The 24,824-nt window shown below is 33.7% G+C and overlaps 1 protein-coding gene and 1 non-coding gene across 2 annotated transcripts in view; one reads left to right on the top strand and one right to left on the bottom strand.

Annotated features, from left to right (window-relative positions):
* The window catches only part of LOC124368279 (potassium voltage-gated channel subfamily H member 8), a 234,054-nt gene that overhangs the window by 56,428 nt on the left and 152,802 nt on the right, over window positions 1-24,824 (bottom strand). The window lies entirely within an intron of this gene.
* Trnav-aac lies at window positions 1,899-1,971 on the top strand. The gene has a single exon. It is a non-coding gene; the product is annotated as a tRNA-Val (tRNA).

Here is a 24,824-nt window from a genome sequence, read left to right on the forward strand (position 1 = left end):
CGCCAACCACGTTAATTTTGGCGGAGGTCGAAACGAGATGCTATCAAAAGGGTTAAAAATATAAAACAATAATAATTCTTCTCAGATAAAAATATTTGAGCTTGTTGCGTTTTAAATCGGCCTCAAGACATCTAGATAATTGTTATGTCAGTGCCATACCACAAGACAAAGAAATTTATATACACTTTAGCGTCTTTTTAGGTTAGGCTGAATTTGATTTAGATCTAATTTTCCTCTCACGGGTAGTTTCAAGTGTGTCAAGTTAAGAAGAATAAGATCTGAGAATATAATTATTGTTTGATATTTATATTTTGATATTAACACTTATGACACCCTTTCATTTCGACCTCCACCAAAGCTAGTTCAGCTGATGATCGATTTCTTTTTTAGAGCAAATTACTTTATCGGCTCGAAATTTATACAATGCAAATTGGTTCTAGGCTTCTGGGCTATAGAGAAAGCGAAAAGTAATAGTCTGTCAGTTTAATTTCTAAAATAATATTATAAATGCGAAAGTGCTTATGTTTGTTTTGCTTTCACGCGTAAACTATTCAACCGTTCGTACTGAAACTTTACATGGGCATTCTTACGATCCCGGGGATGAATATAGGCCTATTCTTATTTTGAAATCCCATCTGGGGTACGCCCCACTGGTCTTTGAAGTAGTGAAAATCCCATCTTGGTCTCTAAAGTTGTGAAATATCAATTAAAAGAGAATGCCTAATGTAATCAACTGTTCTGTGTAAATATTGTTTATTATTTTACATTTATTTATTTGCATTTACAGTGAGTATATTCTAATATGCATTATTTATAATAATGGTAGGAATAGCCATTATTTTTAAAGCAGTTTTAGAGTTCAGCGTTAAGTACTCATCACCTTATTAAATGTCCTAAAATACAAGCTAGTCAGAATTTGACTCCGAAAACTCAATATGAAGCGGTCGGTAAGAACTATGCTAGATGAAAGTTTGCTGGGCCATGCCTTTGAGCTAATGTACCAGTTCCAGATCTAAATGTACCAAAATATTAACATTTTTTCAGTTTATAAAGGAACAAACGCATAATGTCATTGTTAATGCAGTTCTATCTGTACATTTTTATTAAATACTAAGTATTAGGTCTAAAAAAAGACAATATTACTATCTAACCTTTACTATAAAACTCTTCTTAGTTCACTGTTAACAGAAGTAGTCTTTTCTGATCTGTGATACCTATATATTTTCTTTATCGGGAATCATGGCAAGATCAAGTAGGCTATGGAACAAATCATGCTAAGAACAAATAATGTACAATTGCTACAAATAAAAACTGTTGACCTATTTTATTGGCCGTGGCAACAAAGCAAACTCAACCTTGGCGTCGGAAATATAACTCACTCGATACAGCAGTGTTCATACACGTGCTAAGCCTACTAATTTGCGCGCAAATAAACAGGTAACTGCTAGCAGTGCAGATATAAGAGACAATGTAGTCTAACTTTAACATTACATTTAAAGGCTGTTATGAAACCTAAATTAGTTGTATTTTGACAAAAGTAGGCTTCACAGAGCTGTATATTTATATGTATTATCTTGATCCGGAATGAAGCAAAATCAGCTATGGAACAAAAATACTAAGATCGGAGTAAATTTCAATCACTATGCAATTTTTAACATATTTTATTGAACGTGGGAATAAGGCAGAAATAAAATTCACTCGAACCAGAGGTACTTATACAGGTGCAAACATACGAAATTTCGTGCGAAGCCGCGGGTAACTGCTAGTTGTTTCTATAACTTCTATAACTACATTCACATAGTCAAATATAAATAGGTAATGTATACTCATATCAATTTTAGCAAACCAAATCAGCTTGTCAGCAGCTTACGATCTAAAGATAGATATTGCCTACCACAGTTTCCGTGGTGTAGCGGTTATCACGTCTGCCTAACACGCAGAAGGTCCCCAGTTCGATCCTGGGCGGAAACATTGTAATTTTTGCTTCGTAATATATCGCTGGAATTATTTTTAAAGACGGGATTGACATTAATATTATTTGTAAAGTATTAATTTATTTTAAAACAGCAGTATTTAAAAAATAAAAAAAAATATTTAAAGTTTTAGTATAGGCTACATTAAATTTTAAATTTGACCTATTGTTGACATATTGAGTTATAATAATTTATTAATTATAAGTTAAATGAACAATAAATTATTTGCATTTTTTTGTGTTTATATATTAGCCATTTATTTTCTAAAAAAAAAAACAATTGGTTTATATGGTTATTTTTTTATTTTTCTTACTCAAAGAATTCTAAATTCTATCAATCTCATCTCAAACTATAAAAAAAGCAATTAATATTAGGCAATAAATAAAGATTTTGGGATTTCCTCCTCTTTTATAAACGACTATGTTATAAATTTGGCTCGAATTGATAGCGAACTATAACAAAATAGTTTATTTAAATGTAGAATTTTTAATATTTAAATGTGGCATGAATTGGTCTAAAAAGCAGTGTATCTGAGAAACGCTGGAATGAATAAAGGCATATTTATTTATAAGCTGAGTCACTGGCCTTACTTGTTCTGCTTGACACTCTTATTGATATTTTATTCTTTTACGAATTTTCAATTACACTTATTTTATAGAAAATAAAACTCCAGAACTGACTAAGTCACTCCTTTGATTGCTCTGCAACCCTACTCTTGTTTGCTTTGTTCGTGTATTTCCTTAGCCTTTGGGAAGTACAGCGTGTAACTTTATACTCATAAAGTCAAAGGAACAAACACGCTTTGTATACGTTATTAGTCTACGTTTCATAAGAATTTTAGTATTTAAAATTTAATGTTCACATGTGTTTTTGCAAGTCTCAGAGTGTTATACACTTTGTACTTAGTAAAGCTATTTCCATTATGCAAAATGTAGGAAAGCAGTGCCTTAATTATGTTATGCAACATTAAACAAGCACCTCGAATAAAGTGTTAATTGTTATACTTTCAATACCATTTATGTCATTTAATATGTTTCAAAGGCCAATACACATTTTTGATCTAACCTTACCTTGTTTAACGGATGGTTTTTAGTAGTATGTAAACTAGCGCAATTAACGAGTGATGTTTAAAGAAAAATGTATCCGTCAATATCACGAACTTAATAAGGCTATTCTCTCGTACAATCCAAATTGGCTCGATGGAGCTCAGTAAAACCTTAACTATTTGTTGCAGCGAAATAAATTTAGCATGAAACTGTTCATATAAATGTAACCTATATTTCACTATTTTTATAACCTTTTCATAAAATTTTCCATTTTTGAGTTATAACAGTTTGAAAAGTTGTCTGGCCGCCTCTTTAAAACCTTATACAATATTTTTTATGTTTGCATTTTATGATTTTGCTCAATTTAAAGATAAAGGGTTTTCTTAAAAAAAAAAAAAAAAAAACACACACACACACACACACACACACACACACACACACACACACACAAACAGACAGAGATACGGTGAAGTAAGCAAGACAGGGCTTTATACAACGTTTCTGACTTATTTTGGCCTGACAATTGAAATGATGAAGTTTGGTAGAGTAATTGTTGACAACCTTCATAATGGGGGATAATGTGTGGCCATATCCCCACGTAGTTCAAAATGACAAATTTAGACAATACAATCTAATATTCTTTCACAATTTTCAATATTCTTAGTGTCCCCCGGTTTTGTAACTGATAACCACAAATGACGGAGGCATTAAGCTTGTTTTCAACTGAAATTAGGGGTCAAGAATAGGTATTCAAATTAGGGTTTATTTCAACAGACCTCCTGGATTTGGCGCAAACATACAGACAATCAAGCCGTGGACTTCGTCTGCCGCGCGGGCCCGAGGCATATTTAAAACTGAACAGCTGATCCGGAATGTGTATTATAGAAATACAAATTGTCACATCCTGTTTATGTCCTGCCCATCTCCCTCCTTCATCTAAATCCCACACTTTTTAATGTCTTGTTTAGATCAGTTCACTAGCTAAACGTTAGCCTTTTAGAGGTCGAAATACCCAGATTTCTCCAATTGGGTATCTTCTTCCATTTAGAGTTATGTATAAGATATTAAGTCATTTAAATAATTTATACTATTACAGATTGACGTATAAAAAAAAACTCGCGTAGGGTAAAGCCGGGAGAGATGGACCAGCGGGTGAGATGGACCAGTCGCGTAATTTAAAACCTAGCCGCTAGAGATCGTTACTAGTAGTGTGCAGGTGTCATGGCGTAGGTACTGTGTTAGTTTACTCCCGTATTTTCAGTTCAGGGGGTCTGTGCGCCTATCTCCGTAATGTTAATTATATGTAATTTTTATAGAGTTGGGTTGGACCTACACTGAAATCTTTTATTTTATTTTATTAATCATGTAATACTCTAGTCACTGATACAAGGAATTTCGTTTATTTTGTATTTTAATTTTTCTACAAAGTTTTTAAAAACTTGTGTTAAATTTCAGATTTTTAAATTAGAAATTTTTTTATAAGCTCAAAAATTAAACTTTTACAAAACCTTTGTGTTAGTGACTTGTACATACTAAAATAAACACACAGTGAAAATTTCATAAAGATATCTTTAACGGGTCCTGAGAAAACTTACATCAAAGTTAGAAAATACAACTTTTGGGAAAACGCGATTGAAAAAATCTTTGTACAAACCTACACTGAACTTGGTAACATCAGTAGCTGCCAGTGCTGTAGGCTGGTTTGTCTGCTTCATCCTGCTCAAATTGGTCCTCTAACATTCTTTTCTTTAATGACTTAGCCTTCCTGATTTTCTTCTCAAGCTCACTTGCAGCTAATTCGGCTTTCTTGAGTCACTTATTCTCAAGGCTTTCCATTGCAGCAACCAAAGTTTTACCAGTAGAAAGTTTAAGCTCATCCATTATTTGTACTCTACTTATCAGGCCATTATTAAATGTGCTTATAGCAAGCATAACAGCTTTTGGCAATAGAAAGTGTTTGTTATGATCATACTCAGTATTATAACAGTATAACAGTATTATAACCCAGTACTGGGCCACCAGCGGGGCTGCCTCTTTCACCATGAAGTGGTTGCAATGCTTTCTAAAAACTTTCTTTTCGATAACTTCTAATAAAGATAGAAAGAAAATAAGCACATCTTTGAAAAGGCGAGATTCTGAAGAATATAAAACTAAAAAAAAACCAAAAACTTTAAAAAAGAAATTTTTGGTACGGACCCCCCTTAAATTGATCCGCTTGTTTAGAAGTTATTTGAAGAAATAGATTTCAGGCGAGTGAATAATTTTTGCAGAGTACACTTTTCAATCATTGTGGTGTAAACTATATTTTTATTATGTTTCTGGTTGACTTAAAGCAAGTTGATTGTGTAACGGTTCATTGTAGAGCACCTGCTGTTGACAGAGACAAAACGACCTTCTGGTCCATCTCTATCATGCGATCATCCACGTCGAATTGGTATTATATGGACAATTGTTTTACTATGGTCTTTTTGAGATGTGTTTAGGTTTCCTTAAATTTATGAAATAACTAACGCATTATTTTTAAGGAATGAACTGAGAAATGCACAATTATTGTATGTAAATAAAAAATTTGATCAAGTTAAATTTACTGTGAACAATTTGGCGTACTAATATATGTTTATATTTATATTTGCTTGTGTTATGTCTTAACTAGGTTATAACCTGTGTATTAATAAATTATAGCTGAATTTTAAATTTTTTTATGTTTACTTTTTGTAGAATTTTATGAAAGAAATTCTGGGTAAGTACGCCCTTAAGCAGGGTTCCCTACGTGCCTAGTGGAAGGAAGAGAACTTGGTAGAAGCTGTTGGTGCAGTGAAAAAGTATCGTATGGGTGTGAATGAAACTGCCAGGTATTTTAATATTCCTAAAACTACTCTTAAACGAAGATTGCGTACAATCGTTTGACAAAAGAGCCTTGTTGTCCACCTTCAGTCTTGGGAGCTATTGTTGAAAAAAAAAAAAAATGGTACATCACGTTCAAAAGCTCCAAGCTTGTGGATTTTCTCCTACACGAGATTGTGTACGTTTAATGACCTTCAAATTGGCTGAACAGTTGAATATCAATCACGACTTTAATTTCGTTAGCCAAACTGACATTTATGGAGCGAATCCCTAAAATATTTGTTAGAAAATCGGAAGTAGTGTCAAAACATAGGGCCCTTGGGATGAACAAAGAAGTTAAACAATATTTTCAACTGCTGGAAGATGTTTTGAAAGAGAGTAACTTCATAAAAAAACTTGTAGCATGTATAATACGGTAGAAACTGGGCTGCAGCTAAGTAACATTAAAGTGGTTTCCTATTAAGGGGTATAAAATGGCAATTCCATTAAATCCGGTGAGAAGGGAGAGGTAGTGACAGTAATGAGCTGTTTCAGTGGGGAGAGAAGCTAATTACCTCCTTATAATATTATAAGGGTACAAATAAGAAGGCTGAGTATGCCGACGGTATGCCACCGGGTTCGGCCATAGATATGACGAAAAGTCCCCGTACATCAACTCAGATATATTTCTAGCTTGGATGAAAACCCTCTTTATTCCTAGAAAGCCTCCGGGTAAAGTATTACTTATCCTTGATGGTCACAGATGTCATTGCAGCTCTGTTGAAATGCTCGAGTATGCTGAGAATAATGATGTAATACTTTTGAGCCTTCCAAGCCACACGTAAATTACCTTCAACATCTTAACAGAAGATTTTTTAAGTCCTTAAGGACAAAAAATCCATCACGACAGATAGCCCGTCTTCAGTTTGGTAACATTTTGTCAGAGGCCTGATTTAAACCAGCAACTGTTGAAAATACGACATCTGGCTTTAAAAAGTATGGAATAGTACCTCTAGACATAACAGCACAGCAGTACCTTAATATTGATTTTTGTTGCAAGATGGAGAGCAAAGTGACTCAAATTAGTCACAGACAAATTTTTATAACTTAATTGCATCAGAAAGTGACGCAAAGCTCATGAAGATATTCACACCCTAGCAGAAGCTAATACCCAAGAATTGAGTCAAACGCCCGCAACAAGCAATCCCCAAAACACAGACAGTGACAATATAGCACTCTCTGGATCAAGCACTCAACAGGATGATGAGAATCCTATTCGAATAAAAACTCTTAAAAAAAATATCACCAATACCTTCTCTGCACAAGAAAAAACTGAACGGAGCATTAATGCATTACCAAAATTTTAAACTCGGCAAGTAATATTAAGTGGCTCATAATCACCGATGAAGAGATGAAGAACAAATCAAAAATAAAATAGGAAATCAAAAGGAAACGAGAACTCAAGAAAGCAATATTTCTACAGGATAAAAAGGCCAGCCAAAAGGATATGGTTTACGTCTGGAGGACTATGAAACTGCGTAGAGCACTGCAGATTGAATAAAGTGTATAAAATGTTCAAGGTGGCCTCATGATAACTGTACTAAAAATATGGAGATCTTTGAGATTTTTGTTCGAGAATGGAAAATACAAATAAACGACTGGTGGTGCTTAAAAAAAAAAAAAAAAAAAAAAAAAAAAAAAGAAACAGTAAATAAGGCCAATAGTTACCTTTAATTACATTTTGTAAGTATGTTACTATTTTATATTTTACAATTTTCCAACTTATGGCCAAACTTTTGTAACTACTTAGTCATTTTATAGTGTGTATATGTATGTTAAATAAATGCATACACATTTTTTGCTGTATTTTTATTGTTGGCCCATCTCTACCTATATGATTAGGTCCATGGAACCCAGAGTATAAGGGTGAGATGGACCAGTTCAAAAAAAAGTTTAACAAATTTAAGTTAACATTTAATGATTTATAGTTTATATTTTATCGAGTATTATTAAATTAGTTGATGAAGAAATCTTTAAGCTAACAAAGAAATTGATACAACCAATCAGCAATGTATCGGTTATAAAAGGGAGGCTATCTCATCCGAAATATTTCATCAAGATATATTAATGATTTTTAAACAGATTTGAAATAATACATTTTGTTTCAAGTTAAAGTTTTGAATTTAGAATATACGTTTTTAGCGAAATATTTTGGAAATATTAAAGTTTAATTCGTTAGTTTGTTGAAAGACACATAAGTAAAGCATATTTAGTTTATTTAATTTCTTTGAATAACTTTTGTGGAGATATTTTTTTAAATGTTATAGTCATTTATAGTTTCAATTTTATATTTCACTAGCGGGCCCGGCGCGCTTTGCTGCGCATTTCAATAATTTTTTGCAAAAGTTGCCCGCGGCTTCGCACGCAATTTCCCGTTGAAAACAGTACACTATATTCACTTATTCTTTTTCTATCACATTCTAAACATTGCTGAGATAATTGATAGTCGTTCCATCGTGAGCCTCTTGGCGTATTATGAAGGTATGTACCATATTCCTGTCTCTATCTAGCTGTTACCCACGGCTTCGCACGCAAATCTTAAGAACCGAAGTCCTTATATTACTTAGTAAATTTTTTTTTACTATAATAAATTTTAGATTAAATTAGTTATATCTCCGATGCCACGATTGAGCTTGCTTTGTTGTCTCGATCGAGAGAATATGTACACACGGAGTTTTGAGAACCATACTTCTGTCAAAAAAAAACAACTAAGGTTGATTTTATAACATTCTTTATATTTGTAGCCAACGTAAGATAGTAATTATGATATCTGCATTACTCTTCTGATCAAGCATGAGCATGGTTTATATTAAATAAATATTGCAGTTAAAGGTGAATTTTTACGTCAAATTTGAATTGTATTATCTGGATAGTAAAGTCTATGTTTAACAGTGATTGCAAAAACAGTTTAAACAAAATTTGTCGTTTCTCTTAAGCTTACTCTATGCTTTAAAACTATAAGTGTAATATATGTTTACAAAGAACAGCTGATTAAAAATTTGAAAAGACGTTAACATATGTTTGCTGCAATGCATTTCTTATGGGTATTTCTGTAACCAGTGGGGCGGAATCCTGAATCGGGAAAGGGATGGGCATAGCTTATAAACCTTCTCCGTGGAAAAATACATATACGTACAAATTTTCATCATGATCGGTCCAATAGTTCACGATTCCATAAAGGACAAACATACAAACATTCATTTTTATATATATAGATTTCACGCCAGATGTTCGATTATTTTATTTTAGTGTATGAGTGTTCAAATTTCAAGTGAAAATTCTTTTATTAACCCTTGTGTAGGCCCACACTTTTTGAGGGATTAATAGAAAGATTGAAAAAGAAACATTTTTGCTTCCATTGTTTGACAAATAGAAATCCCCAATTAATATTAGTTAAATTTAATTTAAATCTGTGGATTTGGTGCAACATTTTCAAGATTGCGGCATTTGAAGGTTTGGAAAAGTATGGATATCGCAGAGCAAAAAGAAAAAGTGTTTTGGAATTCTCAGTTCACTTAACATTTCTTACGTTTTTTCGGTACCTCTTAAGGTTTCAACATAGTGACTTACAAAGTTTTGAGAAGCTTGTATTGTATAAAATTGTGGAAATACAGTAGGTGTCCATCTTACAGTGATGTCACTTAAAAATGACTTGTATATAAGTTCGTTAGCCAGTCTCAACCAATAACAGGTATCAAGGTAGCGTCTTTTCTAATTTCTGCTAGAACTTTATCTTGGGTATTTGTCAAATAAAAAAATTACACTTAAATACTTTAAAAAAATACTCTAGCAAATTTTGTACCTATCATCTTTTGATATCATGATACTATTACAATAACGTTTCGAAACTATGTACTGATCAGGATGTATGAAGCTGGAACTGCTTGGTATAAAGCTGAACAATACATATATACAAATCTGTGATTAATTGTACTATTTTTGTATGTTATAAAAACTTAACAGAAAGAAGTTTTGTAAACTTCCACAATCTTTAAACAACGCATTAGCATTTGGAATTGAAAACTTCAAAGGCGAATAAATCAATTTTGCATAAAGTCTTGATTTTTTGTCCTTCTGGATGGATCGCAAAGTAAGTAAGGGTAGTCACTTGAAATGTTTTAAATATTTTCTAAGTATAATTTCTTAGTGAAACGTTTCCATTGATAAACTATTGGGGACGATGGGCAAAACAATTTAATGTACACAAGCGAGTTAAAAAAAAAATTATTTCATTTACAGTTGGCTAACCTTAGAAGCTTACTGGTCATCCAATTAACACAGGTGATTATCCAAGTGATTATTTGTGGTACTCCAATCACCAAATCATCGATCGGTCACTACAAAATGAAATACGCATAAAATTGTGCTATTTGGGTTGAAAGTATCGAGAGCTAATAAATTATGTGACTGTGAAAGCCCTCTTGACATTTGTGACAGACGACAGACACTGCATTCTGTTAGTGTCACATTAATTGTGATTTAAACTGTGGGGCAACATTGCTTTTTATGGCACATTTCATATTGTTTACCATTTTTATTTCCATATTCACGAACACCAATGGTTCCGTATATTTCTTTGAATTACTTCAACACAGACAAAATATTGTGAGAGTTAAAAATCTATACTGTCATCCCATAACTAAGTTGGATTAAGCTTTAATCCAAATCCAATGCAATTACACATACAACACTTCACTCGGGTTTTCTCCAAGTTTCAGCGTAAAACTGAAGCTCGAGGAAGAAACATTTTATTAAAATTTCATTCATCCTTTGCAACTCTTTCGTTCTTGAAAAGGATTTACGTTTTTATTAAAACCTGTAATATTCACCCACAATATGTTCTCCTCCTTCATACTTGTCAGATGAAACTCTATTTTAGTCCTTTTTCATTTTACATTGCAGGTATCCAATTATGAGTTCTTCTGTGTTGTACGAACTTATGGATTTGAACACTATTCTTAAATTTATATGTAAGGATAATGTTTAAATAATTTGAACTACATATCAGTACAATTATTTGTTTGGAGCAAACCCAGTATTGAAATAGATTAAAAACATACATAAAATGAAACATTTTTAACGGTTATAAGTCAACCCTCTTTTGATATCAATTACCAATGGGGTTTGAATGTAGAGTTATTTATATTTCCCTTAATATCTTATAATATATTTATGTTAACAAGAGGATTAGTTTAACAAATAAAATTGAACTGAACTAAAACTCAACAAATCACAACAAAATACAAGTTTGCATTCAAAGAATAGTTAGAAAACAAAAGTATTTTAATACAGAATCCATATTAAAAAAATCATTATTTGAAAAAAATAGTTTTTATCACTAGGAAGTAAAATAGTTGTATTCGTTGCGCAATCATATTTTATGTGCGAGGTGAAGCCGACTTAGATTAGGTTAGGTTAGATTAGGGGTAGGTTAGTGGAAAGATAAAAAAAATAAGAAAACAAAAATTACAATTTTAGGTTTTATGCTCTATTAAAACTTTATTACATAATAACAGAGTACAGTGATACTATCAAGTTTAAATATAAAAAATAGCTGTTATTTACTTGTATTGGAACAACAACAAAGGTTTAAGTTAGTGAACTGAAAATCTGAAATTGTGTCTCAGTTGATTTTTCAGACTCCTGATCGCGAAAATAATATCTTCATGCACCAACTTAAATATCAAATACAGTTGTTATTTATACAGTAGAAAAAATATTTATAGTTCTTTGAACTAGAATAAAATGAATCCCTCTAAAGTACTTTAGGTAAAATAACAATAATAAAAAATCATTATTTAGATGTTTCACACCCTGCTCACTATCAATCAATTAACCAAGGCTTTAAATAGATGGAAAGAATAGTTCGCAGCTTTTCTCGACGGTTTCTTGCATTAGTTGAGCTACACGAGACCACTCATTGTCGTGCTTGAGAATCTAATCTCTCCATTGACATTTACAATAATCTTTATTCGTTAGTGGATTAAACATGCGAGTAAGAATATTTAAGTAGTATTGACTGTTTATTGAACGCTAATATTCGAAATCAATTTAAATGTATAAAAAGGGAGTTGAAATTTAAACTGGTCTGGCAGAACGGTGTTTATTAATTACCGAGACTCGCTCGTTTTTGAACTACTCTTTCCTCTCAAGGATCCTAGATCCCAGGATCCCTAGGATTCCAGCAGAGCCATGAACAAACAACCATGAACAAGTAAACACGAAGAACACAGGTTATATCTGTGTATTTGCCAACATTAAACTTAATTTTGAACTTATGAACAAAACGGTTTTGTCTCAAACTCACGAACACATTTTCGATTTCAAAACGGAATATACCCGCATCCATTTGGGTGACAGAAATTTGGTTCCGTACAGCTAGATTCGTTGCCGCTTAGATAGAGTCATAATTTGTCCGGAGCTATAATCAAATTTAATCGTATAGTACTTCGTTTTTGGGAATAAATAAAAAAAAATTAGGTATTTTTTACTATTCTCAGAGTTCACTCAATAAAACATGTTTTGTACTTTTCTACAAGACGTACAATCACGGTTTCTTCTGTTTTCCACTAGACAAAGCGCATCCATAACATTTAAAATAGCATCGTATTTTAGCATTGGATGCAATATCTTCTCATAGACTCTCTCATAATCAAAGCCATCCCCTTCCCTGTAATTCCAACCAAAGTCCTAAAAGTATCAAGTTGTCTTACTAGCTGTCTTTCCGTAGACCAGCTTGTCTTATAAATGACACTTTTCATGAGTAATTTGTCTTTTGCCTCTGGTAACTTTCAGAAATGAAAATAAAGAGCTTAGATTTTGTAAACGCACTCTGTACGGAAATATTCATCAAAACCTGAGCTCAGTTTTAATGAAAATCGTGTTTGGACATGTCTACTATAGAGGCGGTATTGCATCATAATATCTTTCGGTGCTCCCTAAAATGCACTCTAAAATGTATATGTTTTTACCCAAAAAATATGGACGTTCCGCTAATACACTTAACTAAAAAAGAACTAGAACTCAGTGAAAAGAGCTATCTCCAAGCAAAAGTAGTCTTTGACCTCAAAACATCTTTATCTTCATCGATAATATAACAGAAATAAATAAATTCGTTTATGTAAAATATTGACTTATGTGACAGAACATAACATTTCAGTCAAAGACACACACAGTTAAATGTAGCTAATAAAATAAACACTTATATGGTTCCAATTCCAGTTGATATTGTTAGTTCCTTACCTACGGTGGTCAATGGGGTTTTATTTCTTAGGATCTTGTGTTTACACTGTTAGGATCCTTGTGTTTACACTTTTAGGATCCTTGTGTTTAAATTGTAAGAACACTCACTACAAAGGGCACCCACATTCATTCTGTACGACATTTTTACTCAATACAACTTAAATTTGACCTAATCTCATCTAATGAATTTAAATATAACCAAGAATAAATTTGGAGTGTGTTTAGGAGTGTTGGTGTGATTAACCAACACGAATCTGAAATTGGATTCTTAACGTTGGCAAAAAAATATTCGTAGCGTAGATATGATTGATTGAGTTTGTTAAAAAGAATATTAGATGGTTGAAACTGGAGGAGACCATAGAAAATAAATGTGTTGATTTAACTAGAGCAACTTTTGTCTTGTCAACTTGCCTGTTGGCAAGAGAGAAAACATTTGTGGGATTTTCGCGTTAATTATTGCGTTGACAGACGTTGAAGGCTGACACATTTCACTGTCAACATGTGCGGTTTTGTTCACCAATTTGCACGTTTCTCTGTGTTAAAGTCCGCATGCCGTATTTTGCACCCTATTATTGTTTTGCGCATTAATTTGGGAACAAGTTTAAATTTCAAACTCAATTAGGGAGGAAATAAATTGAAAATTGTTTGAGGTTAATTTTTTAGAATTAGTATTCTTGTGTTCGGTCCACGACGACCGTGTTGACCCACAAACGTCATGGAGCAATGTAAAGGAGTCCACATCACTTTTGGGTGCTAGAGAGATGAAATTCAGATAGGAAATTGGATTTGAACAATCTATGGATATAGCTAAGTCCAAAAATTATGGACTCCACGTCATCTTTAAGACACAATTTGGTGGGATACTTTATGAAACACATTGTTCCCACATTCACATTCATATTAAAATACGTAACAGGTATGGTTGTATCTCAAGAAGTAACCATACTAAAAAAATAAAAAAAAAACAAAAGATAAAAAATTAAAATTAAATTACTTTTTTTTTATTTTAATTAAATTTAAATTTTAAATTTAGGTTACATTTTTGGTAGGATTAAAAAATAATTCTACCAAAAATGGAAATAAAACCAATCCTAAAAAAATAACAGTTTTATATATTTTCTGTATGAACATAGCGTCCCCCAGCTACTTATATAATTTATATAAATCATGTTTGATGTGAACCTGTTTTTGTATTGATTTCAACGTACACCACGAAAACATATCAACGAATTTAAATATGTGAATGTGGCATTGGGCACAGAAAATATAAAGCACAAGAATGGAAAATACAAAAGTCATAGTATGATCATATGGTTACCCCTAATGATCATTATTTTATGGAACCAACCTTAACACCAGCGAATTCTGTTTAGTGATCATAGTTCCTAACCTCGGCGAGACATCTAGTTTATGAATATTTTTCTTTGGAAATAATGGTTTGTTGAAACCTTTCTATTTTAAATGTTCACTAACCAGTCCATACGTTCTTGAGACATGTCTAACAGTAATCTCCAATTCTACGGGCCTGTTGCAGCACAAACAAGTTTAAAATTAATTTCAATGTATCGACCACATTATTGAACTATTTGAATTCCAGCTAAAATGAGGCTGACAAATGGAATCATTGCTCCTGGTGGAACCTTTTACCCTGACTACGAAGCTGTAGTCAAAACAATGTATGTATCTCAGACTAAGGAAAGGAGACAACGGACAACAAAATTATCAGATTCAACAGGAAAAATATCGCTTTGGACAGAACAGTGGGACGAGACATACGTTTGTGAAAAATTGGTAACACGGTTATCACACTTGACAAATCAAATCATGACACTTGAAACACTATAATTCAAACTAGTTTTCTCTATCCGCTGTTACCAATCAAAATGTTTTTATAATAGTTGTAACAGTTTAATATTTTGAATTGGTTTATTGGCTGAGTGTTAGTGAAACATATAACTCAAGAGGCAAGACCCCCACCAGGTACAGGAAGGACTTGAGAGTATTTCCTGCTTGGCGTAAGAGGCTTGCTTAAAGGGGAGCCCAGAACCTTCTTTTCTCTGGGTCTTTATGTGGAATACGGTGGACACAGACGTGGAGAAAATTCTAAGAACGAAAAAGATGACTTTAAAACGCGAACAACTAATGTAGAGAAACAAAGGAGACCAGATGAGAGCTAAACTAACGCTAAAAAAAAGGAATGTTCCTAAGTTTTGGGAACGCAATTTCCAGGATGGTCCAAGAAGTAAAGGAGGTGTTTTAGTTGGTATTGTAACATGTGACATATACCCATCAGGGATCACTTTGGGTGGTTTATACCTTTCAGTTAAACCCACTACTGGGCACAGCAAAAACCGATGTGTCACTTCAATCTGGGCAACCTTATGGATGGCCAGGAGCGGCACATCACTAACCGCATATGTCGAGATTCTGGGGTTCATGGGCAATTCGATAGGTCTAGTCTACTGTGGGAGAAGACTGTTGGAGCTGGTGGCGTTTGTTCCCTAACCTCAGAGGTTCTTGCTAACCTCACCAAGGGTATGACACCCCCTGCCTATTTTGACTGGAGAGACTGGTTCAGAGCTGGCCTCCCCTTCCAGGGGGACATGACTTTGAGATGTAATGCCCTAATTATTCCTCATGGATCTCGATAGGAGGCGGCTCCTGCTCCTTAACCTTACCCATCCTGAATATCCTGTCACTCCGGAAGCAGCGCAAAGGTTCTTACAGGACTAAGTGCAATTTATAAGCTTCTTGTCCTAAGATAACAAAAAAAAAAAAAAAAAAAAAAAAAAAAAAAACACGTGACATAGCAAAACTTTAGTTTAATGAAATGAGCTATAGACTTGAAATTCTGCACGCAGCCTGAGCGAAGCCTGTCACGCAACATGTAGTGCAGTGCAGTCTACATTTATACAGAAAAGGTATTATATTATAGAAGTACAGACATGTATTGCAGAGTTATATAGGAAGACATATCTTGCATTTGGCATAGAACGTACTGTATGTCAAGGTAGGTTAAAAGCGAATGTCGCTGTTATTCCATTTATAGGTGAAGCCATTCACAATGAAGTTCCTGAAGAAGTAAATTGAACAATATCCCAGTTACAGAAGGAAATACTTCAAATTCCGAGAACCGAAATGGCACTCGAATAGTCAAACGTAACTGCTTGAAACCTGTGTGTGTAAATTGTGTGTTATTGATATAAAACTACGTACAATACGTACCCATGTGAAATCATTTACAAACTACGTACCACAATACGGTTTAGCGTACTTTCTTATTACCAGAGATAGATAACATATTTCTCTAGTGCACAAACAGCCCAAGTAAAAATCAAGCTCTAATAATGTAAGCTGTGAACTAGTGTAGAAGCCTATATAAGATAACAATAATTCATAAAAAAAATAATTTGGTTAACCTTTAAAATAGTTATACATACCTATGGGCATATTCGCTATTCGATTAAATTGAAACATAGTTGAAATTTGATACGCCGTCACTCACATTGGAACGTTTTAGAAAAGAGGTCAATAGGGAAAAAATCAGAAATCCATGGATAAATTTTGGTCAAATTTGGCGTATACGAGTAGTTGGAAAATACCCCTGTACACGGTTTTTATTTACAAGTCTTTTAATTGTATTTAGTCAAGAAATCTAAATGCCTTAATACTTACTGACATGATCTTTATTACAACTTGAAATTGTTCTACCGATGAAATATCCAGCAACATGACACGACTATATCTGTCTGAAATAAATGCATTTTAACAGCTATAAGGTTGCAATTTCAGATAAAATAAAATATTATTGTATTAGTGATAAGAGCGGCATAGTTTTGATGAAATTTAAATTATATATCTAATTATATACACCTTTAAATTTTAAATAATTTTGAAATTCATGAATGATTATGTTAATGTGTTTGTTTAGATTTGCATTATTTATTAAAATGAATGATTTATATAAAAATTTATATCTGTATAAAAAACAACAAAAAATAATTAAAGAAATTTTAAGCATTAGACAACTTTCCAGACTTTTTAAATCACTCTGGTAGTATGGGAACAACAAATTACAATTTATGCCGCTTTAATGATAGGGAAACGTTTGTGTCAAAGAAACATTTTTCGAATACCAAGTTCAACTACTCGTACTTAGTTAATTCACTACAATACATTCTACTAACCAAAAAATAATAAGTATATTCTATCTATATGAATTGAGTTGGACACGTTCTTTTAACGCTCTTAAAAAAGTAATATTTATTTTTAGTCTTATTTGAATTTTTAAACGATTTAAAACAGTAGACAGGTTTAATTTGATTAATTTTTTGACTAGAACTATGTATTTAGTAGTTGGTTTCTTTTTTGAGATTAAATGTAAGAATGAACCACGTTGCCCTAAGTTCGACCCTGTACTCATATAATTTAAAAAGATATTACTACTGCCATTAGATCAGATAAAAAGATTGGGATATGTAAATCGGAATTTCAGCTGTTTTCGTCGAATTTAAATATTCATAAAGGCGATAGTATATCATGGTGCATGTCATATGTCACAATAATTAGTGATGATACAATGATATGCTTAAGCGATCCAATACTCTCTTCTTTGTACCCTTCTTGCGTAAACACAAGCATGAACCTTATAGCTCACGAGCTTTATCATGTAGTATGATGTTTAAATAATTTATATCTATTGGAGAAGATCTTCTGCACTTGTAACTTATAGAATTCACATGTCACTATTAAAACAACTAAACGGCGAGTGTTATTATTAATAAAAGACTAGCCCACTCTTATTTTTAAATGCACAAAAATGACGAATATAATTAATATTGTGTAAAACAGAATAATAATTACAAAAGTAATATTTATTTATCATAAATATTTATTTGAGATATTAATATTCATAAAATGGTTTATTAAATATTTTACAGTAAATTTCTAAATATTAAAATTGACCCTAAGGATAAAATATCATTCCAAAGAGTTAATTTTTTTATCAATATAAACCACCCTCGTATATTTTCATCCATACATCCAAATTCTAACCCTGGAATACATGTAAAGAAATAGAAGATCCACGGGGCCTATTTTGAGATAGTTAAGCCTAATTACTATTAAACCTAAAGGAGTTCCAATAATCTCTTTATCATAATTTTTTCCCATAATCAATTAATATAATGGTGTTTAAGAAAATAGCGATTTAATGTAACTGTTCATCCAAACATCCTTTGATCAACCACTACACTTGCCTCCATCTCAACCCACCATGACGGGACCAGGCATAGGTTAAATATAAAATTGCAGAAAGAAATCTCTGACCGGTAAAAACCATTGTTGTAATTTAATCTGTCACAGTATAAATTGTTACAATTATAAGCAAATGTAGTATATTAATAATAATACATCCACCCACATTCAACGTCGTTCGCTGTGCCTAGTAACTGCAAATAGTAAAATGCACTATCATAACACTAAAACGTTTAAACACAGAGAGACCTACAGTGAATTATCTATTTTTGATGGTACGTCATTGCCACAGCGGAAGTTAGTCTAATCATGTCTTTCTGGGAAAGAGTCGGTTAATTGGACGAGCGGTTAATCCGCGGGCGGTTAAGAGAGAGCCTATTGTATTCGCTAATCTAGGAGTAATTACTATGTTGCACTGTATAATCCTCGCCTATGTTTAGTACACTTTAATAGTTATATAAGCGTATGGAGAGAGACATTGACCACTACGTCACATTTTGAGAGTAAAATTTCAACCCACAATGTGGAGACGAGAGCGACAAATTTTCATTCTTTTCCAGTGATATACACAATCCATCCCAAACCTGCATCCCAGGACAAGAAGGCTGGTCATCTGCTCCGACTCGCTTAGTAGTCTGCAAGCAATCAAGGACATGTATCCAAAACATGTCCTTGTGCGCGACATCCGATGTGCCATTCACAGACTTCAGGTCCAAAATATACAGGTTGTTCTAGTGTGGGTGCCCGGTCACGCGGGAATTCCCGGAAATGAGCTTGCCGACAGGGCTACTGGGAGTGCTCATGAGCTACCTCCTTTTACTGCTATGGTGTCAGGGTCAGACCTAAAGCTAGTGGTGAAGGAGAAGTTAAGACGAGTTTGGGGTGACTCTTGGTCTCGGACGGTGTGCAACAACCTCAGAGCCGTAAAACACACAGTAGCTCCCTGGGGGACAGCCATACGCGAGAACCGCAAAGAGGAAGTAGTGTTGAGTCGGTTGCGATTCGGTCACACGCTGCTGACTCACGGGTACCTCATGAGCCGCGGGGATCCCCCGGAGTGTGCGCGTTGTGGAGTGGCTCTGAGTGTCGAGCATATTTTGGTCGAATGCCGTGACTATGCAATGCTAAGACGATCTTGTCAGCTCCCAGCAAGTCTATTCGATCTGTTGGGGGATGATGAGTCAATCATTGTAAAACTTTTTGAATTCTTAAGAAGAGCGAGTCTTATCTCAAAGATTTGGTTTGAGCGAGTACCTGTTAAGTTATATAAACTTTTGTCCTTCTATTTATTTGTTATTAGTGAGGGTGGGCCCCTTTACAACCTACCTTCACTAACTTACCTGGTTTTAGCAGTAGATTTTTGTTATATTTATTATCGTTTTTATTTATCTGGCATATTTTAACTATTGGGCCCCTTTACAGCCTCTCGGATATTTTTGTTGTTTAGTTTTAGTCCTCTGTTCACTGCTGTTGTTTTTCTTATTGTCTTAATGTGATAATTTTCTGTGACACAGCGATCCAGTGTCTATTCTTTGCACTGATAACGTGACACCATATTTTAAAGTGTAGGTCTCCGTTAACCCTACGGGCATTGATAACCTCCGTGTTTTATGCCCTTATAAATAATTAAAAAAACAAACCTGCATTTTCAATAACCAAACTGAACAGTTATGCCTTTATTTTGAATCACTGTCTTTGTAAATAATAATGACTTCTACTATGACCTGAGAAAACAAGATAATGAAATATTTGTTCTTATCGATTATTTGCAAGGTTGTAATAGCTATAATAGCCGAGCAGCTGTTACATTATTCTTTGATTACTGGGAATACAGCCCCAGTGAGTAGGAAGCGGGGAAAACATTCTCTGCCAACTTGAGTGTCTAACTTTTCAATGCTGAAGGCGGAAAAACAAGTGAACGCTTTAAGCCCGAGTTGTTTTTCTGGTATTATGTAATTAGTTCTGAGTTTGTAACATAAACTTCAATGAATGGAACGAGGGTTTCCCGTTAGCAGCGGGTCATAAAAACTAAATTTAATTTTCCAAGTAATAACCTATTTGTTGTACATATATTCAAACTAAAACCAGTGAACGAGTTTGTTTCTTTACTCAGACCATTAAATAGTCAATGAAAGCAAATGTTTATCAATACAGGGTGTCCAAAAAGTCCCGGGTCGGTTAAATATTTTTCAAAATATTTTAAATAGAGCTACAAAACCTTACACAAAGTTACTGGACATAAAAATCTATTTTATCACATATTCAGTGATCCGCTACTTTCTCAGGGGGGCGGCCCGCTAGGAGTCAGAAGAAAATCTTAAATGTAAGCATAGGTTGATATGCATATCAAATTAAAGATCTATATTAGTAGAGTACAGAGCCGCAAACCCGACCTCAAACGGACAACCGAGTCAAAAATGACAGCTGTTCAAAGATGGTTAAGAGTTTACAACTTAGGTTAATGTAACAAAATACACTGATGAGCTTTTTGATTTTAACTTTACTAACCCAAAACTGTTTACAATTTAATGAGTTATCCAAATGACCCTCAATCACCTCAAGAAACACCTCATGTCCATTTTTTAATGTTAGGAAAGTTAAAGTAAAAAATCTCATCAGTGTATTTTGTTTCATTAACCTAAGTTGCAAACTCTAGCCATCTTTGAACGGCTGTCATTTTTGACTCGGTCATCCGTTTGAGGTCGGGTTTGCGGCTTTTTACTCTACTAATAAAGACCTTTAATTTGATATGCATATCAACCTATGCTTACATTTAAGATTTTCTTCTGACTCCTAGCGGGCCGCCCCCCTGAGGAAGTAGCGGATCACTGAATATGTGATAAAATAGATTTTTATGTCCAGTAACTTTGTGTAAGGTTTTGTAGCTCTATTTTAAATATTTTGAAAAATATTCAACCGACCCGGGACTTTTTGAACACCCTGTATAAAGCAAAAAATTTACAGGGTTTTACGACGTAAACGAGTAGAGAGCATCATCATAAGCAACATCTTAACAGCATTTGATGAACATTTCAGAATTTGTTGTGGCTTATTAAATAAAATTGCTGTTACGGCGTATCAAATAACATCCAAACTCAAAATAGCAGCTGAAGGGAGGAGAACGCAATTAAATTTAATAAGAATATTTTGTCGACTGAAAATCTTAAATTAAAAGATTTGCCGTGACATACAACATAAAACATAACATGAAATCCTCCAAACTACAAAGACTAACCTAAATAGCCATTTCTTTTCCAGAAACAATATCAGTATAAATCAATATCATCGCTAATGAAATGTGTTAATCTGGAAAGATGATACTTTAATTCTCGATTTGTTTGAAAACGAATAATTCCGCACAATCAAGAGCTCGCTATTTAGGATGAGATGATTATTATAAATAGGGCATCTAATCGTTCTCAGTTGTGTTATAAATTATTTCTATTTCTACTTAAGTATTATAAATAAAATACTATGTAATTATATCACACCAGAATATGTTTAGTTAAAACCCCTAACGCTTTTTCCTTTGTACCTTAAACTATATTGCCTTGCTGCATTATTTGCTGTTTCACAGATACAGGTTTATGTAGGGTGTAGGCTACTTACATGGTCTTTATGTAAAGAAAGACATTCATAGTGTCCTTTTTTAAAATTTTGATTGTTTTTTACGTCGTCTAAGTCATTTTCACTATCCGCTTCCGTCTCATCGTCACGTAAACGAAGTCAACTATTTTTGCGTCGGATATTTCTATGGCACAATACACACTAGAAATAAAAACCATAAAATACTCTAGGACGGGTGACATGCAACAATTACACGCGGTAGCTGTCTGCATTGTGCGACTACAGAAAACTCACCCAGATGCACAAGGTCAGAGGACCAAGGAAGTGCTGACATCTAGTTTTAAAAACCAGAACTATTGCGCGTCACGCGGCTGTCGCATAATGCTCCTTCCACAATGTTACGGTAGAATAGGAACAATATAACTATGCGTAATATTACGTCACGAGCCTACTTTTACGAAATCTCTATAACCTATTATTACGTCAAAAACCTTGAAGGGGTTAAGAATAACACGGGTGCCACTTAACAGAGTGCTTACTAAGGACTGTTCTTGGAATCGAGTTGTTTGAAGTTACATCACGATCTCTAATTTTAAATGTCACACAATAGTTCGTTTCGTCAGTGTTTTTTTAAGCAGCTTATCTATGTAGGGAGTAGAATTGTTATTTCGTTAAAATAACACCAAGTGGTGTACTGTGAAGAACATTAACACTTTGATCTATTCTATATAGAAAGTAATTAAACACTGTATATAACAGTGTATACGAGGTTTTGTGTACACAACAAATGGGTTTTACTCCATTTACGTACGATATACTGGTGAATAGTATTATAAAGAAAATTAAAACATTTTGAAATTACAACGGTTTTAGAGCAAAAAAGGAACATGTGACTCTACCTTCCGGTTAGACAGAAATTACACGAGACAAACCACGACCCAAGTTCTGTCTCAAATGTGACATGAGTTGTGATATTTCGCAGTGTTCTCTACAGTAACGTTCATTATCGGGGAGATGTATATTCGCCAAGATGATGGCGCTATCTCTGCACGGCACACTAAACTAATAATGGCTCACAGACTATAACCAACATAACTGCGCTGTGTGGATGAGCTGTCTATATTGTATTACTAATCAATGATAATACTAACAATTATATATTATGTGTTCCGCATCTAATGATAACTAAATTATGTTGGTGTTATATTCAAAGAATTATTTTCAACTGGAAATCTTAAATATCTGCAAATATAACCACTGTTTCTTAGGTATTGAATTTATGACCTGTATAGTGGAGAACGGGATTCACACCGATCTAACAAGACGTAAGGGGAAAACAAGTGCAACGAGGGGTTGAGTGGAATTTAAGTAATTTGTAGAGCGTTAACGAAGCCTATCACTTGAATGGTTAGAACAAAAGTTATTTGCCTGTCTGTCCGTACGGTACCTCGAAAAATATTAACTTAAAATTATGCAAAAAGCTTTATATCTATAGAAGTAACACAGCATTCGTTGAAATTGCATTGGGATTATACGAGCATGAATGAACATTTTGACATTGGACTTGAGTGTCACCATTATGGCAACGAGAAAATCGCAGAATACATTAATTTGTAAAAAAACTGAGTACAGTCGTATGAAATTTTCACATGCTACATAATAACCAATGTAATTATAGACTTGGAACTTTGCGTGTAACACAAAAGAAGCCTGTCACGCAACACGTGGCGAAGCGTACTCCTAAACTGCTAAACATAAGAAGCCTTAATTACATGTCTTACGAACACAATTTGAAACGTTTTAAAAATAGTTAAGTATTTTACCAGTTTGTTACGTTACTTGTGTTCAGGCTTGTTAAATATTGCCATAGATAGGCGACTTTATATCTCCCCACACTAATGCAGTGTTATATTCGCCCGGCAGTGTTGTGACAGCTTCGCACCTTGCAGCATCGCGTTATACACACGTACCATAAAGTGACTATGATTATGGTGCAATCCAACAGATATTTCCAGGAATTCAAAAGCATCTATAATACTTTACTGACGTTGGATGATTTGAAAGGATCGTAGGATTTCGGAAATTTGTTACGTTATATGTTGCAAAAAAATAACACTACGTTTCAACTCTTGAAGACTACTCTCGTCTCCAGGTGTCCTAGTCTCTCTTTTCCAGTTTTACACCTTCGCTGGTGCGTGTGATGTATTGTCTGTGCAGTGACATCACTTGGGTTCATTATCTCTTCATGGTGTCGGTGTATCTGTCAATTATTATGCGAATTTTTGAATGGCAGCCCATTACCACACTTTTTAGTTTTCATGTTTTTTTCAAGTTTATGTATTAGGATTCCTAACATCTGAAGAAGAGGGTAGATTTCAATCCTCAAAACGTTGTGTTATACTTTGGTAACGTATGAAAATTGAAAATATCCGAAATTCTATTATCTATTCATAATAGCTTTTACATGATTTACGTAAGTAGTTGAAACTTTGTAATTTGTAATTTTTGATTTTCCAAAATCATAGTAAAACACTGTCCGTTGTTTCGCATTTAATGGCGTGACTTTCACACCTAAATGCTGACAAAACGTCTGTAACTGTCAGAACCTAAGTAATTTTCATTAGAACAAAGTTAACTGCATTAAAATTCATAACTCTGTTACGAGTTTGTGATAGTTTATGAGCAGGCTGGACAACTAAAGTCCTGTTTTGGATTTACGCTGAGTACATGGATGAGATTACATTTGGGAAAAAATAACCAGGGGCAAAGGATCCTTTGAGTTACAAATCGACAAAACTTGGCAAATGAGAGGAAAAGTAGCACTTTTTGCGTAAGAGTTCCCAGTGAACAGCGAATA

The sequence above is a fragment of the Homalodisca vitripennis genome, chromosome 8 (assembly GCF_021130785.1).
Source record: "Homalodisca vitripennis isolate AUS2020 chromosome 8, UT_GWSS_2.1, whole genome shotgun sequence".
Lineage (NCBI taxonomy): Eukaryota > Metazoa > Arthropoda > Insecta > Hemiptera > Cicadellidae > Homalodisca > Homalodisca vitripennis.